Below are 16,741 nucleotides of genomic sequence, written 5' to 3'. Positions count from 1 at the left end.
ATCTGTAGGTCACTTGTATGCCAGAAGAGGGCCTCAGATCTCAGCATAGATGGTCATGAGCCACCTTGTGGTTGCTGAGAATTGAACTCAGGACCTCTAGAAGAGCAAACAGTGCTCTTAACCACTGAGCCATCTCTCCAGCCCTGATCATTCTTTTTATATACCTAACTGTTCACTACTACTTTTTAATTCTTAAGATTCCTCTCCTACCCATGGTCTTTTACAACATGAAATTTCCACAGGGAGGGGGAGGTATAGAAGTGACTCTTTTCCAAAGGCATTTATGTCATTCTGTACCCAAACAGAGCACTGGCTTTTTGAGATTACAAACCAGTTCTTTGGAGGGGGTTGGGTTTTCAAGACAAGTTTTTTTGTTTTGTTGTTGTTGTTGTTGTTTGTTTGTTTGTTTTGTTGTTGTTGTTGTTTTTCCTGTGTAGCACCCTGGCTGTCCTAGAATTCACTTTGTAGACCAGACTGGTCTCGAACTCACAGAGATCCGACTGCCTCTACCTACTGAGTGCTGGGATTAAGGGTGCGTACCACTACGACCAGTTTCACAATTCTCTTTATATGACATAATGTTATTTAGAATGCCCAACAAATTAGAACACCAAGACAGAAAGACATATGAGTTAAAAACCTGAACTTCAAAGAAAACACATAAAAGTCAACCATACAGGGGGGAAAAAACTGATGCAAGTAGATACTTCTATATCTCAGGGAAGCATAGAATTGAGAAGACAAGAGTACTGTTCTTATAGTACTCCAGGGGCTGAGGCAGGGGGATTCTGAGTTTAATGCCAGTTTGAGCTATATGGTGAAAAACCTGTCTCAAGAAATAAAACCAAAAAAGAAGAAAATAAGGATAATAATAAAGAGGAAGAGGAGAGAAAGGAGGTGGAGGAAAGGGAGAAGGAAGAAGGGAGGAACTAAATGAAAGTTAACTACTATCTTAAGAATATAGCTAGGATGAGAACAGTGTTGACAGATGAAGGAAAGCAGCTTTTTAGCTAGGGAACTTATAATTCTGTCTTAGCATAGTACCGTGATAAGAATAAAACCCACATGGTCACTGCCTTAGGAGTTAGAAATGCAATGTATTTTCATTATGTAAAGTATCTTACTCTGATGAAGAAGACAAATGTTAATAAGCTTGTGCAAACCTTTCCCAAAGTTTTCCTTCCCTTTTTGTATAAAAAAATAAACAGTTTGACCTGGAGACACCATATATGTTCTTCATCTCAATAGTTATTTATGGACTGTAATTTCTTTTTTTTTTTTTAATTGTTGTTTTCTTTTCTAAGACAGGGTTTCCCTGTATAGCCTTGGTTGTCCTAGACTCACTTCATAGATCAGGCTGGCCTCAAACTCACAGAAATCCACCTGCCTCTGCCTCCTGAATGCTGGGATCACAAGCATGTGCCACTGCGCCTGGCACTGTAATTTATTTTAAAATGCTGAAAGAAAACTTAGAGACCTAGCTCATGACTGTAATCCCAATACTCCAGAAGCTGAGACAGGAGGATCAAGAGCCCAAGGCCAGCCTGGGCTGCACAGAGTTTGACCCTACCCTTGGCTACACAGAAGGAGCCTAGCACCAAAACAAGTAAAAAAGCACTGAAAAAAAAAGGTAAATTTGTCTCAGTTATTCAGCATGAAGCCAGGAAAATGGATCACAGTAACAATGTGTATGGAAAGCTATCCCAAGATCAAAACTTTTCTGTTTAGTGAGGTTGCTTCTGTGTGTGTGCTTGTGTGCGTGCGTATTTGTCTGTGGGATGTGTCTGGGTGTGTGTGATGTGTGTGTGATGTGTTTGGGTGTGGTATATGATTATATGCATGTTTGGAGGCTAGAGGAAAGTATGGTGTCCTGCTTCATCACTTACCACCTCAATCCTTTGAGAAAGTTTCTCTCACTGAACCTGCAGCTGGGAGGTCTTTGGACCTCTAGGAGTGTGCCCTCGAAGAAAACTGTAGGACTCTATCCCTTTCCCTTCCACCGTCTGGCTAATAAGGGGAAGAGTTTTTGCCACAGAACCAAATGAGTGAAGTAATCATGCCTGGGATGGGCCACACTACCGCATCTGCCCTGTTTGCAGTGCCAGAGGCTGAAGCCTCTATCTTGAACGCACTGAGCAAGGGCTCTACCACTGAGCTAGTCTCTTCTCATTACAAGGTGATTACCTCAGGGACTCGAGGCAGTAGTTCAAAGCTGGCTAGCACATGCACAAACGTGGTTATCAGGATCTAACTAATGTCTCTTTTAGGACTTCCTCGGTACTTCCAGAGAATTTTCCCTAGGAGAGAGACAAGTCGAGTTCTTTCTGTACTGATATCATGTACATGAGCTGACTTGAGTCAATTTAAACGACCTCAGAGAATTTTCTCAAAAATACACAGGGGTATAAATATGAAAGCTGTAAGCTGTGATTGGTCTATGCTACCTCATTTACTTTACCTCCAGCACAGTGGCTTTGAACCCTGCGGCAGGCAGTGGGCATCCGAACCATGAGGGCGAGCGGATGACTTAGCCACCCTGCAACCCCGCATGAAGAAAAGGAGCTGGCCCTGAACGTTCAGAACCAGCACGCCCACAAGGAAAGAGTGCCCTCCGAATGAAGCTTCAGGACTCCGGGCTTCCGGCCTCCAGCACCGTCTCGAAGTCCTGGTGTTAAGGAATGCATTGAGCCTCTGCCGGCACAGGCATGTCACCGCGACGCTTCGAACACAAGCCGGAGCTCGGGTCGGTTTCAAGTCTTTACTTGCTGTGATGGAAGGCGTGCTGGCAGCTGTTGTCATCATTAGCCCTGTGGCGATACTTTTCTCCCTAAGTGTCTTATGTCTCATATGAAAGCTTAGGGCTTGTTAAATAGGGAGGGACTTTGGATTGCGTGCCAATGTCAGACAGTAAAGGTTTTATTTTCTCCTCCTGTAACAGCTCTGAAAGTCTGAACTTCCAAATTACGGTCTCTAACACCATTCAGGACTTTAAATTAGATATTGGGGTGAGAAAAAGAGCACAACTTCTCCTGAGTTTATGATTTTACCAGAGTATTAGCAAATGTGAGACAGTGGCAGGTGTAATTCTCTCCTGTAATCCTGGCATTTCATACATGAACGCAGCTTATTCTGTCTACAGGTCTGTGGTCTTCTGTCATAAAATCCAAATCTCTGTGTTCCACAGAGCGTAACTTGACATCTCCCTCGCATCAAGTCTCTCAAGTCTCTCTAAGTAAGAACCATTGAACGCTGACTGTGTGCCAGGCAACATGGCTACAAAATGCTCACAAATGGAGACAGATGTCTGTCACCATTTCACAGATGAGGAAACCCACCACTTAAAGAAACTTGCTTATGCATTTATTCATCGCAAGAAACCTGTTAGAAGAGCAGTTGGTTCTCTAATACTGTGAAGAAAGCCACCCTAACAGACTGAACACTCTTTAAGGCCAGAACTATTATTCCCTCCTGCTTTTTTTTTTTTTTGTCTCCCCTTCCTCACAGTATCCAGAACAATGCCCCACACATAAATTTCCTAATAAAAGTCTACTAAGTAAAAGGGCTCTTGATTCTAGACCAATCCTAACGCTCAAACACATTTTCTCTACTTTCTCCCCCATCCTTCTTTCTCTCTCTCAAGATTTATCTATGACAGGGTAAATAAAAGATGCTGAGACTTATGGCCAAACTTTGGGCAGAGTGCAGGGAATCTGATGAAAGAAGTGGGAAATAGTAAGATCTGGAAAGGACAGGAACTCCACAAGGAGAGCAACAGAACCAGAAAATTTGAGCACAGGAGTCTTTCCTGAGACTCATACTCTAACCAAGTACCATGCATGGAGATAACCTAGAACCCCTGCACAGATGTAGCCCATGGCAATTCAGTATCCAAGTGGGTTCCATAGTAATGGGAACAGGGACTGCTTCTGACATGAACTGATTGGCCTGCTCTTTGATCACCTCCCCCTGAGGGGAGAGCAGCCTTACCAGGCCACAGAAGAAGACAATGCAGCCACTCCTGATGAGACCTAATTGCCTAGGATCAGAAGAAAGAAAAAGAAACCCTCCCCCATCAGTGGACTTAGGGAGGGGCATGCATGGAGAAGGGGGAGGAAGGGAGGGATTGGGAGAGGAGGAGGGAGGGAACTAGAGGGGGGATACAAAGTAAATAAAGTATAATTAAAAATAGAATAAAATTAAAATTTAAAAAAAAGTTCGAGAGCCCTCAGAAAGCATCCCTCCCCCACATAGATTCGTGGTCTTTTGACAGAGCTGCCTGCTTTACACTGAGCCCCGAACCAGCAGCTGCTGAATAGGTGAACTTCAATACCACGGAACAGGTTGGGGCAGGTAATTAAGGACACTGAATCCACTTGAAATTGAAGTGAAATTAATGGAAATGGAATGTGTTTATCAGAACTGGAATTCGGCCAGGATTGTAAGGAAAACACCAATTACCCTTTTATAATAGAAAGTAGCACATAAACAACATTTAACTGAATTTCTGAGATCCGCAGAAAGGACAGCTCATCCTTGAACAATTCTCCCACTGAAATGAGTTCTTTGTACTTTTGTAGCACCCGACAAAGAAAACCGCTTGTCAGGTTGGTGATGAAAGCGAATTTTAATTAATGGAGTTGGAGAAGACTTGAGCAGCACAATCTGTGTGTATTAAAAATTGCAACCACCTCAGATACCCCAAGGTAGACGACAGCTTAAGGGAGACTTCCCTAAAGGGAACATCTGTCACACAGCAGCTCTCTGCCCAGGACAACTTCAGTGTGATCTTACTTGATAAGGAAATGTACCAGTAGGACCAGAGAGGTGGCTCAGCTTACAAAATCACCTCTGCCCCCGAAGCCCACCAGCCGGAGTGGGAGAACCCTGATCCCATGGGGATGCTAGGTTGTTCCTGTTAATTCTCACGTGTGTATTCAGGGCACATGTGCGCCCATCCCCCTGCACACGCTCTAAATAAATAATGAGTTTTTTTTTTTTAATCCAGTTTTTAAAAGTAAAAAAATTAGATAATTTTGCAGGTTTCTACCCACCTTCAAGTGGAATTCTGTGTTAAGAGATAAACTAAGGCAAAACAGAAGGGAGAGAGGGACCCGTAGGCTGAGGAAATAAGCCAGCTCAGAACAATGTCAGGCCTTGTTTGAAATCTTAGTAAAATGAAACAAAAGCTGTGCCTCTCCCCTCCTCCCTGTGCTAGGGACTGGCAAGGATATGGTCCAGCACTGGGCCTCAATCCCTAATCCAAAACAAAGCAACTAGTTTGTTTGTTTGTTTGTTTGTTTTAAAGTAGCTGGTTTTTTTAATGCACTATCTAAATGAACAAACACAGATGAACTATTAAGGAATTTCTATTTTTGTTGTATTTATCGGTACGGGCGGTGGGTGTTCACACATCACAGCACGTGTGTGGATGACGGAGGACAATATTCAACAGTCCACTCTCCTTCTACCCTGTGGGCACAGAGCTCGAATCCAGATCATCGAACGCAGCAGCAAGTGCATTAACCTGCTCAGCCATCTTACCAATGCAGAATTTATATTAATGTTGAATTTCAATAATAATCATAGCTTAGAGGTATACACATTACAGTACTTGTAAGTGAAATAATGCAGGGTTAGCTTTAACAGGAAGTAAGGCAGGGAGAAGCTGGACACCAGGTAAAACAAGATGGTTCAAACATCTATAGATATGGAAGCTTAAAATGGATTTGTTCATTAATGCTTCATTCCCCGCTGTTAAAATTTTGACATTAAATACGATAATAAAAGCCTTTCTTAGACAAATCAGTTTGTGTGGCTGTTCCCCCACAAGTTGTGGCAGAGGTGGAAGGACTCATGCTCAAGCGCAATTTCTTGAAACACAATTTTCTCTTAAAAAAAAAAAAAAGCATCTGAGAATGCTGATGAATGATAGGGACTCTATAGCATTTTTTGAGCATTTGCTAAATCCTATTTTTTTTAATTCTATAACATAAGAAATTTTAATTTTTAAAATCTTTGCGTGTGTTTGATATATATGCAGGTATGTACGTGCCTGTGTGTGTATGTGAGTGGGGACACATGCATACTATTTGTATGGAGGTCAGAGGTCAGGTTCACAGCTGTGCACACCAGGCTAGTTGGCCTGCAAGCATTAGAGGTATCCTCTCTCCTCTCTGCCAGTCTATTCTAGGAACACCGGGATTGCAGACCCGAGCTACCATGCCAGTTCTAGATGGGATCAGGGGATTGAATTCAGAGCACCACCCTTAGCTAAGAAGCACTTTACACTGAACCATCACTCCAGCCCTGAACATCAGCTTCTTGAAAAAGAAAGCTCGCCTTATCACGTGGGCTGGTCTTGAATCTCATGCCTAAGCCTCCCACCTGCCTCTGTGCTCAGCTTTGCAAGTTTAAAATATTTTAAACACAGCTTCTTAAAAATTGCTTACTTCGTTTTTACTTGAATTTTTATAGTGATGGCATGCATCAAAAATAAATCCTAGCCTGGCGTTGCCCTTTGAAGACTGAGGCAGGATTATACATCTGAGGCCATCCTGGGCTAGATAAGCGATTTTCAGGCCACCCTATGCTACATAGTAAGACCCTGTCTCAAGACAGACAGTAATGGAAAGAAGGAAAAAGAAAAAGGAGAGAGTAAGAGGGGGGGAAAGAAAAAGGAGGAAATAGAAAAGAGAAAGAATAGAAATTTAAATCAAGAAAATTATATTACTTTTGTAAACTTTAAGTTGAATTGATCTCAGTTAATAATGTTTTATCAACAAATCATGAACCCATAGTTCTTTTGCTTATAGTGTTTCTATTAATTCCTATTATTGTACAAATTAATATTCTTCTCTGTATCGCACTCTCCCACTCTTCCCCCACCTTTCAACCCCTTTTACTCCTCTCTTAGGCCTGCTTTCAGACTGTTCTCTTAAATTCTTTGTATGAAAGAGCATGAAATACTGTGTTTGATTTATATTGCTTAACATGATGTCCCAAGTTCCATGTTTTCCTGCAAAGAACATGCTTTCATTACTCTCAATAACTGAATACTCCATTGTGTACTTATATGTAGGTGGATGGTAGACAGACAGACAGATAGATAGATGATAGATATAGATAGATAATAGATGCTACATAGATGATAGTAGATCCAGATATCTGAGGTGACCCAGGCTAGCCTTGAGCTCACAATACAGCTAAGAATGACCTTGAACTTCTGACCCCCATGCTTCTCCACCTCCTTCCTGAGTACTGACGTTACAGGCGTGTGCCACTATGCCTGGTCTCATGTGGTTCTGAGAATCAACCCCAGGGCTCTGTGCATGCCAGGCAACCATTGTACTAATCTGAGTTACATCCCCAGCCCATTCGTGTGTGTTTGTGGGGGGGGAGTGCACACGTGAATGTGTGTATTTGATCACAGATATTCTGATGTGGTGAGACAACTCTTCATGTGGTTTCAGTTTGCATTTCTCTGACGCCTGCAGATGCTGAGCGTTATTCATTGATTAGCTTTTTCCTGGAGATATGTCTGTTCATTGATTGGGTTACTTGTTTATTGTTTCTATATGACTGACTTGTGTTTGGCTTATTTTGTTTAGCATGACCTCTCCAGCCCCACATGTTTTCCTGCACAGGACATAATCTTTCAGGTGACTGATTAGCAGACTTTCTTCTCTTCTGTTGTCTTCATTCCGCTGACTGTTTTCTTCCATGCAGAAGCTGTTTAGTTGACTATGACATTAACTACCAAATCATGCTTTTATTTCTTGAGCTATTGGGTCTTATTAAAGAGAGCTTTGCCGATTTTAGTATCTTAAAATGTTTTCTCTAGTAATTTTGACTTTTTGCTTTTTTTTAAATCTTTTTTAAAAACTTACTTACCATTATTTTATGTGCATTGAAGTTACAAACAGTTGTGAGCTGCCATATAAGTGCTGGGATTTGAACCCAGGTCCTCTGGAAGAGCACTCAGTGCCCATAACTTCTGATCAATTTTTCCAGCACCTTTTCTTTTTTTTTTTTTATTTTAAGATGGTGTCTTCTTATATAACCCAGACTGGCCTTGAACTTGTAATCTTCCTGCCTCAGCCTCCCAAGTGCTGGAGTTACAGACACACTTGACTCCAAAAAACAGATAGTCAGTTACCTTCATATTTGCATGGATACTGGGTTATGTTTCTTTCTCAGTGAGCTTTAATAATTTGTCTTCAAAGATGTTTACCACACTGTTTTCATAGTTCATAAAGATCCTCATCATAGTCTATTCTATTATTATCTTATTCCTTAATCTATGTATCTATATATCTATATAGTCTTATAGCTATATAATTGTTATCACCTGTTATATTACTGATATTGACAATTCATGTTTGCTTTCTTTTTCTAGTAAGTTAGACTAGACTTATAATTTTATTGGTTTTCTCTAATAAGCTGGCTTGTGTTACATTGAGTTTTCCTTTTGTTGATCTGTTTCCCTAGTTCCTTAATTCTGCTCTTATCATACTGTCCTCCTCTTTGGGTTACTGTTTAAATTTGTTCTTTTCCTACTCTCTTTCTTACTTCTGTTTCCTGAGACAGGCTTTTTCTGTGTATCCATGGCTCTCCTGTAACTTGCTCAGTAGACTGAGCTGGTCTTGGACTCAGAGCTCCACCTACCTCTGCCTCCCAAGTGCTGGGATTAAAGGCGTGCCCTGCCATGTCTGGCTCTTTTTTAACTTTCTTTTAATTTCGTTTAGATACATCCATTCACCCTCTCTTAACACTTCCTCTCCTCCTCTGAATCCTTTCTTCTCAACTACTCCCCTTCCTGCTTCTTGCCCATTAAAAAAACTCCAGTGAGAGTGAATGAGTTTCATTGGGGTTGACCTCACGAGCACCTCAGAGAATTATTTGCTGGAGTGAAGCATAGGCAACTCACCATCTTTCACTTTTAACCTTAGTTATATGTTTAGGGCTGAAAGAGGCTTCTTGGCAATTTATAGCTAATATGGCTGGTATGCCAGGATTTCCTTTAACAACTTGCTATATTTTGTTTCTCTTTGGCCAACTTGGTCAACGTAGCCTTCTCCCTGCTTTCTCCATCTTTGAGATGTTATTCCTTTGCTGGCGCATAATTTATGCTCTTCCTTCTGGTTTCTCTGTATGAGTTAAAGTTTGACTATACTCCCCAGGATTCATGTGTTAGAAATTCGATCAAGGATGCAGTGGAATAGAGTTGTACATGGCAGAGCTAACTCACTAAATAAAAAGCCATAGCTGTTTACTAAAACAAATTATTTGGGTTACAGACTTATTTCTGTTTTGAAGAACTGAGGCTTCAAGTCAAAGAGCGGCACGCCTAAGAGCTGCTGGAAGTATGCGTCCAATCCTGTGTTCTTGGGACAGGTGGGATGGCACGGTAGGCCAGATCTCTTACCACACACTTGACAACGCGAGCTCCATCCCCAGGACATGGCGGAAGAGGAAAAGTCGAATCTCTCAGACTGTACTCTCTGCACACACACTGCAGTATATACATTCTCACAAAAGAGATAACAAAGACATGTTTTTAAAAAACAAAAAACTTTCGTTCTAAGGAGAGTTATCTTTATCCCATAGAATCCAATATATGTGACTCCTCAGGGTTTCTGAAGAGGAGATAAATTGAGTTCAAGTAGTTAAGTGTATTTTATCTTTACTTCTTTTCGGAAGACTTCATTAGTTGCTTTGTTTATATGTCTGAACAACACGGTAGCTGGATCCTATTCAACTATAAAACAATAAGAATTTCTGGTAAGGTGCATTGGTAGCTAGCTCCCTTTTAGTCTAATGAATGATAGAAATTCTTCTACTTTGCAGATGCTCTAAGTGCATTTCTTCCGCCTGTGTGTTCTCAAAAGGTCCAGTCTGGTGATGTAAGCAGAAGGAACACTCCATCAAAAGGCTTGCTGTTGGTTTGCCCGCTGAGAAAAGGGAATACCAAGTCTGACCAAATCAAGAGATACAGGAAAACCAGTTTTGCTTTCTGCATTTTAAAGCTAAAGTCTTCAGCCTAATTTACCCAGTCATTAGCCTGGAGGTCTGCCGAATACCCAAACATTGTAGCCCCTACTATTTGGCCCTGTAGGCCCTAAAATTCCCCTAAATCATGGCTGCTTTGAATAGTGAGCTTCCTTGATTTTTCATGCCAGGATCCCGTATTTTATGACTATACCACAGGTTAAATTATTTCAAAGGATCCCACTGTAGCCTGTGTTGTTTCCCACACAGACTGGTCAGGATAAAAACAGTGACAGAGCCTGTACTGCCAACCACAATTAAACAGACATCACTGCCTAAGTAAAACGCTCTGATGTCGCTCAGGTGACCTTCTCTCAGAGCAGGGAGGGGATACCAAGCATGGAAATAGTGGCATTCCGAGTTATTACCCCTTCAGGAAATAACCAGAAATTACTCCATACTCATAGCCAAGTCTCAACCCTGTGTAAAAATCTGTCCACAGATTGAAGACATTTCTAAGACTATCAACAGTTGTTAGGATATTCGAGGAAAACACGGCCTGTGACTTGTTGTCACTGCTTAAATAATATTTACCTGTTGCTGAACAACAAGAAACATCTATGACATGTTATTTTATGTTTGTCTTTTATTTCTGTTGTTTGGCATGTCCGGCTGTCTGCTGCCCTAGAACAGCATTCCTGCTAGGATCTGACATCAGCCTCAGTATTTGCAATAATATTTCCTTAACTGTTATATAACTAGAAATAGTGATGTAGGTGAAACAGTTTTTCAGTCTTTGAGAGTTACATGTTTGAGATCGTGAGAGGTGGCATTAGAGCCTCCCAATAGCCCAGCGAGGTAGCACACGCCTTTAGTCCCAAGCACTCAGGGAGGCAGAGGCAGGCAGATCTTTCTGAGTTCAAGGCCACTCTGGTCTACAAAGTGAGGCCAGGGCAGCCAAGGCTTCACAGAGAAACCTTGTCTGGAAAAACATATACATACACACATGGCAACTGCAGACTAGTGTGAATAAAATGTTTAAGAGGCATAGCAATGCCACCAGACAGACCCTGCTCCCGAGGCGGGCTCTCATGGCACTCACTATGCAGCCAAGGGTGGTCTTGAACTTTCGATCCTCCTGACTGGTTTGCACAGTGCTATGGATTGAACTCTAGGATTCATGCACACTAAGCAAGCAGATCACAATCTGAGCTATCTCCTCAAGCCCCGGACCTTCTAAAATAGTGATTATACTTGCTTGGTCATTAAGCAAACATCCATATTGCAAAGCAAGAGCCATCTACATAATTTGCTGAGTCCAGTGAAAATTAAAACAAATATAAAGTCTACCTTTCAGGAAATGTCAAAAATTCCAAATTAGATCGCCAAATCAAGCCTAACCCCTTTGGAATTCAGGAACTCATGCGATGGCACAGAGTATGTTCCCATGAAGTGGGCCGTGACAGAAAAGACAACTTAAGAATAAATGTCTGGTGAAACCCACTCAACGCTTACTGCTTCTTCATATCATTTTTTTCCTATTTCCAATGAGGAGACATTCATAGAGTTGCTAATTCAGAGTCCATTAAAGAAGAGGAAGAACAGAAACGAGGATGTGAAAGCCTTTCTGTACACTTTATTAGTTGGAAAACAATCACCACCTAATTATTTAACTTAATGGTCCTCGGGATTATACAATTCAAAGCAGGTTTTAATGTTTAACAACCAGCGATCCTCAAACAGCTGAATTTTATCTGAAATCCGGCAGCCTATGTGGAAATCGATTTTAAGATTGGTAAAGTGTGACCTGTGTACTGTGATGGCTATGAAGTCGCTTGTCCTCCTAATAATCCTGTTCCGTAAGCAAGGGAAGAGAAGGTATTCATTAAACAGTCACTTGAATGAACACAAAAGGCCTAACTTGGTCCTGTAAAGTCATGGAGGCCTGACAGCTCGGGAGTAGCCAACTGCTGTCTGACTGTCAGGTGAATCCTGCTACCCAGGAGAGAACTCATGTCTGGAACTATAAACCTGGTCAAAGCCCATGCCTGGGGAGGGCACAGGCCCTTCTCCTGGGAGTAGGGCACCTACAACTGCCACCTTGCTAAACAGACATGCTGTCAAGCTGCCTTCCAGATGTTTGTTTATAACCTTGGTCAGACTTTTTTACCATGGACAGCAATCATTGTAGACGCTGGTCAAAGTGCTGAGAATCAGTGACGGCAGAATGTTCAGCCCTATATCAATCTCCACAAGGCTGAGGGGACATTACAGAAGAGGAGACAGGGAGAATATGATGACAGGTTCCATGGAGGAGCGCTATGAAAGGCTGACCTCTGGGTACCACAGTGATTGCACTTTGAACTTGTATCAGCTACAGTTACTTCCACAAGTTCAAGTCAGTTAGTAATTCCAGAATGGACAGGAGAGGGGCTCATGTGGCCCTACCCCAACAGAGTGGTTCTTGGCAAGTGATGGCAACAGGGGAAGAGAGGTCACTTTTCTTCAGGGGTATGTCCACACTCATGAATATAACTTTAACTGGACTTCATAGGTTATAGAAACAAAGAAAGAATGGGACATGAAGTTAGAAAGGGCATGTACTAGGAGTGGATATGCCCAAAATATATCTCATACACACATATACACTTATACACACTCACAAACACACACACACACACACATACACAAGCATACACACATATACACACACGAGAGATACACATACATGTATATGTGTGCGTACCTTGTCAAAGAACAAATAAAAATTAAAATTAAAAAATGGAACTGTGAGGCCAGATGTGATGGTGAACACCTTTAATACCAGATGTCAGAAGGCAGAGGTAGGAGAGTCTCTGCGAGTTAAGAGGCCGGCCTACTATTTGATCATCTCCCCCTGAGGGGGGTGCAGCATTGCCAGGACACAGAGGAAGACAATGCAGCCAGTCCTGATGAGACCTGATAGGCTAGGGTCAGAGGGAAGGGGAGGAGGATCTCCCCTATCAGTGGACTGGGGGAGGGACATGGAAAGAGAAGAGGGAGGAAGAGTGGGATTGGGAGGGGAGGAGGGTGGGGGTTACAGCTGGGATGAAAGTGAATAAACTATAATTAAGAAAAGATAAATTAATTTTAAAAAGAATGAAAAGAAGAGGCCAGCCTAGTCTACATAGTGAGTTCTAAAACTATAGAGACCTGTGTCAAAAAAAGAAAAAGAAAAAAGGAACTGTGGAGTATATCGATCATAATTAAAACATTCAAATAAAGTAGTTGTAAAGAATTTAACAACGTCACTATTTGCAAAATTGTGGACATATTTTAAAGATGCTAACAAAAGATATTGCAGGATCCTCTATGAGGTTAGCAAGAGCCAACAACTGTAAAAACACAGGTTATCATAACCTGCAGAGAACCACGGTGTACAGAGAGCCTCCACTAAAAGAGTTCAGCCAACCAATAATGACCTCACAGGGAAGAAATGGAAATAGACGCCAAGACTATACTCCCCTCGCTTCCCTAGACTCTTAAAGTTTTTAAAAGATGTATTTGCTTGTATGTACACTTTGTCTACATGTACATATATGTACCATGTTCATGCCTGGTACCCTTGGAGGTTAGAAAAGGACACTGGAGCCCCTGGAGCTAGACTTACAGATGGTTGTGAGCCACCGTGTGGGTGCTGGATCCTGAGCTCAGGTCCTCTGGAAGAAGAACGAGTGCTCTTAATGGCCACACTCTCCCTTAGATTTACTGATGCTCTCCGTGTACTGACTAAGTCCAAGGAGAGGTCACAACGAAGTTTAATTACGTGGTGCAGTGATCTTGCAAGTTGGCATGAACTGCGTCACCAGGAAGGCCTGTTAGGACGACCTACTGAGCACCGCCACCCCAGAGTGGGGTAGGAACTGAAAATTTAGGTTTTGTGTCACCGGGTATGGCTGATGCTGCCGGTCCAGAGTCCATGCTTAGAAACCCACTAAACTAAATAGCTCAGCCTCTCTGGACCAAAAAGGTGAAAAGTGCAGTTGGAAGGTATCCAACACAGGAACAATAGAAGCTGGTATGAGAACAATGGACTCATTCATCTCCAAAACAGCTGTTTGAAAAGATTGTCCCTTTTGCTTTGGTTTTGGCTTTTTCTTCCTCTGCAAATGCTAAAGGTTTATTATGTTGCCCTGGTGACTGGGAGCTGAGAGAAGTTAGAAGTCTTTTTCAGCATACCTTCCAAATAGACCCCATGAAAAGTCCCTGCATCCTAGACTGCGTCTAGCCTAGACTGCCTCTCCCCACCCAGCACTGGGGCCTGCAAAGAGAGTGGTGACAGATGTGGCAGGGAAGAGCCATGGCTTAAGCTTACACCACTACATTCATGAGCCTACCCATAGTGCTCCACTCACAGAAAAATCTAGACAGTTGACAGTCTCAAGAGTAATCTATGAGAGATGCTTATGAATATCCCGACTATAAAAACATTAAGTTTTTAATGGGTGAGGTCATCAGTCAGAACTTGTAGTACCCGAAATATAGAGCTGAACGGGACAATTTCTCAGTCATAATGCAAGTCTGTTCTTTCTGTGTTTTACTAAAGGCCAACAATCAGATTATGTTAAAGATAACTGAGCCCTTCCTTGCAAAGCAGAAACAGAACGTAGAGCTTAAAGCAAAACCTTTTCTCTCTTCTATGTAAATAAAGTCAAACATGTCAGACGAGTGAATGGCCTATTTGGGAAAGCGTGGAGTCAGGGGTCTGCTCTGAGTTTGGCCGTGGGAGGGTTGTCTCCATTTCCTGTCAAAGAACTCGCAGCACCTACTTTACCCAGAAAGTGAAAAGCTCGTCAGAGCTCTAGGTATCTACTTCCTCACTCCCACGCCTAACATTAATTCTTATTTGTCTGCTTGATGCACTCAATTTTTGGCAATTTAATTGTTTTGAAGATGTATATCTATTTTTACTTTACCTGGAAGAAGAGTGACGCCAGAAGCAGATCAGCTGTAAGTTAGTTACTGAAACCAGAATCTTAGCTACTGCAACCAGGGGTAAAGGAAATGACATTTGTGTACCTGTAAGTTCTCCATCTATTTATTCATTTACGGAAATATTCCGGATTCACTTAGTATTTTAACTCTCAGCTAAGTAACCAAACCAGATCATTACCCTACCCAGAAAAAAATGTCAAATTCTCTTACCCTTCATAGTGTTCACGGTGACTGTTTGTGAATTTAGGTTTAACACCGTGTTAACTTTTTTCAAAAGTTATGATAAAAATTTATAAAGTATATTAAGTATGAATAAACATACTAATCCTGAAGAAAACACACTAAGATGGATCACCTGTCCGAACAATCAGTCCAAGATGCAGAGTTGTGAAGAATTCTCACTCCTCCAAAAGCACCTACTCTGTTCTAACTGAACAAAGCAGCAAGACCTCAGCCATTGTGTGATGGACCCTTGGCCCTAGACACACATGGAAGCCTCAGCAAGAACCAAGGCTTCCTTTCTGTGCTCCCGCTGGACTAGCTAGCAGGTAGGCTGCGTGGTGCTCTGTGGGCGGGACTTGGGGCCGCTTGGGCGTGGTGGCGTGGCCTGGAGCGCTCAGGAATGGGTCTGGCTGGGGCCACTGACTCATAATGCTGGCCTGGCCAATCTCATGACCCTGGTGGTGATTCTGTAGGCACGGCCTCGACATGCAGAAGGATGCCTGCGAGTTCATGGACCTATATGTGCCACGGAAATGATCCGCGAGCAACCGTATCATGCCAAGGACCACGCGTCCATCCAGTTGAATTGTGGCCAAGGTTGACAAGGCACATGCCGGTTTAATGGCCAGTATGAAACCCATGCTGTCTGCAGGGCCTTTCGCAGGATGGGCGAGTCGGATGATTCTATTCTCCAGCTGGCTAAAGCTGATAGAATTGTCTCAAAGAACTTTTAATCAGAAGAGGTCGGGAATATTTGTCATAAATAATTTAAGTGAGAAAGTAAAAAAAAAAAAAAAAAAAAAAAAACTGAGGCTACACAACCAAATGTGTCATTGGTAACTGAGGCTGGAGAGATGGCTCACAAGTTAAGGGCATCGGCTGCTCTTTCATGGTACTGTTCAGAGAACTCTTCCAGAGTTCGATTCCCAGCACCCACATGGTGACTCACAACTGTCTGTGACTCCAGTTCCTGGGAAGCCAACGCCCCCTTCTGGCCTCTGTAGTACCAGGCACGCATGTCATACACACACATTCATGCAGGCAAAAATTCATTCACAGAAAATAAAAATAAATAAATATTTTTTAAAAGGGAAAGCTGGCAATTGATAGAAACAGTTTTTTTTGGATACACGTGTTATACCTGAGCTTTGAGCTTCTTGTCTTTTTTCCGGGGTCAAGTAGATGAGGCATGAAATGAGAGCAAAACTTCTGACTAAAAATGTGACCACCAATGAGTTGGACAGCCGCACCGTTTTGAGAAATAAAGTAAGGCAGACTCGCCAAGTGAAAAGAAAACAAGTGAGACAGTGCAGATGGCTCAGTGGGTACAGCACTTGCCAGCAAGAACGAGGACCTGGGCTCCGGTGCTGTGGCGGCTGACGAAGCTGGCTGGCCAGGCCGGTCAGGTATCAGCCATCACTACTGATGACGCTCCACACTGAAGGACGGGGACAGGCATGTACATCTGGGCCCTGGTGGGACTGTACACCCAGCTTAGCCAGAGGGCCTGACCTAGGTGTGGAGCAGTTTGCTGAGGGCTATTTTCTCAAACTGGCCA

The 16,741-nt window shown here is 42.5% G+C and overlaps 1 pseudogene; it reads left to right on the top strand.

Moving 5' to 3' along the window:
* The first annotated feature begins 15,669 nt into the window (after positions 1–15,669).
* On the top strand, positions 15,670–15,917 carry LOC110553472 (small ribosomal subunit protein eS21-like; annotated as a pseudogene).
* The last annotated feature ends 824 nt before the right edge of the window (positions 15,918–16,741 follow it).

This window comes from Meriones unguiculatus, chromosome 2, assembly GCF_030254825.1.
Source record: "Meriones unguiculatus strain TT.TT164.6M chromosome 2, Bangor_MerUng_6.1, whole genome shotgun sequence".
Lineage (NCBI taxonomy): Eukaryota > Metazoa > Chordata > Mammalia > Rodentia > Muridae > Meriones > Meriones unguiculatus.
Note: the sequence above shows the minus strand (reverse complement) of the source record. Positions and strands in the feature narration are given on the sequence as shown.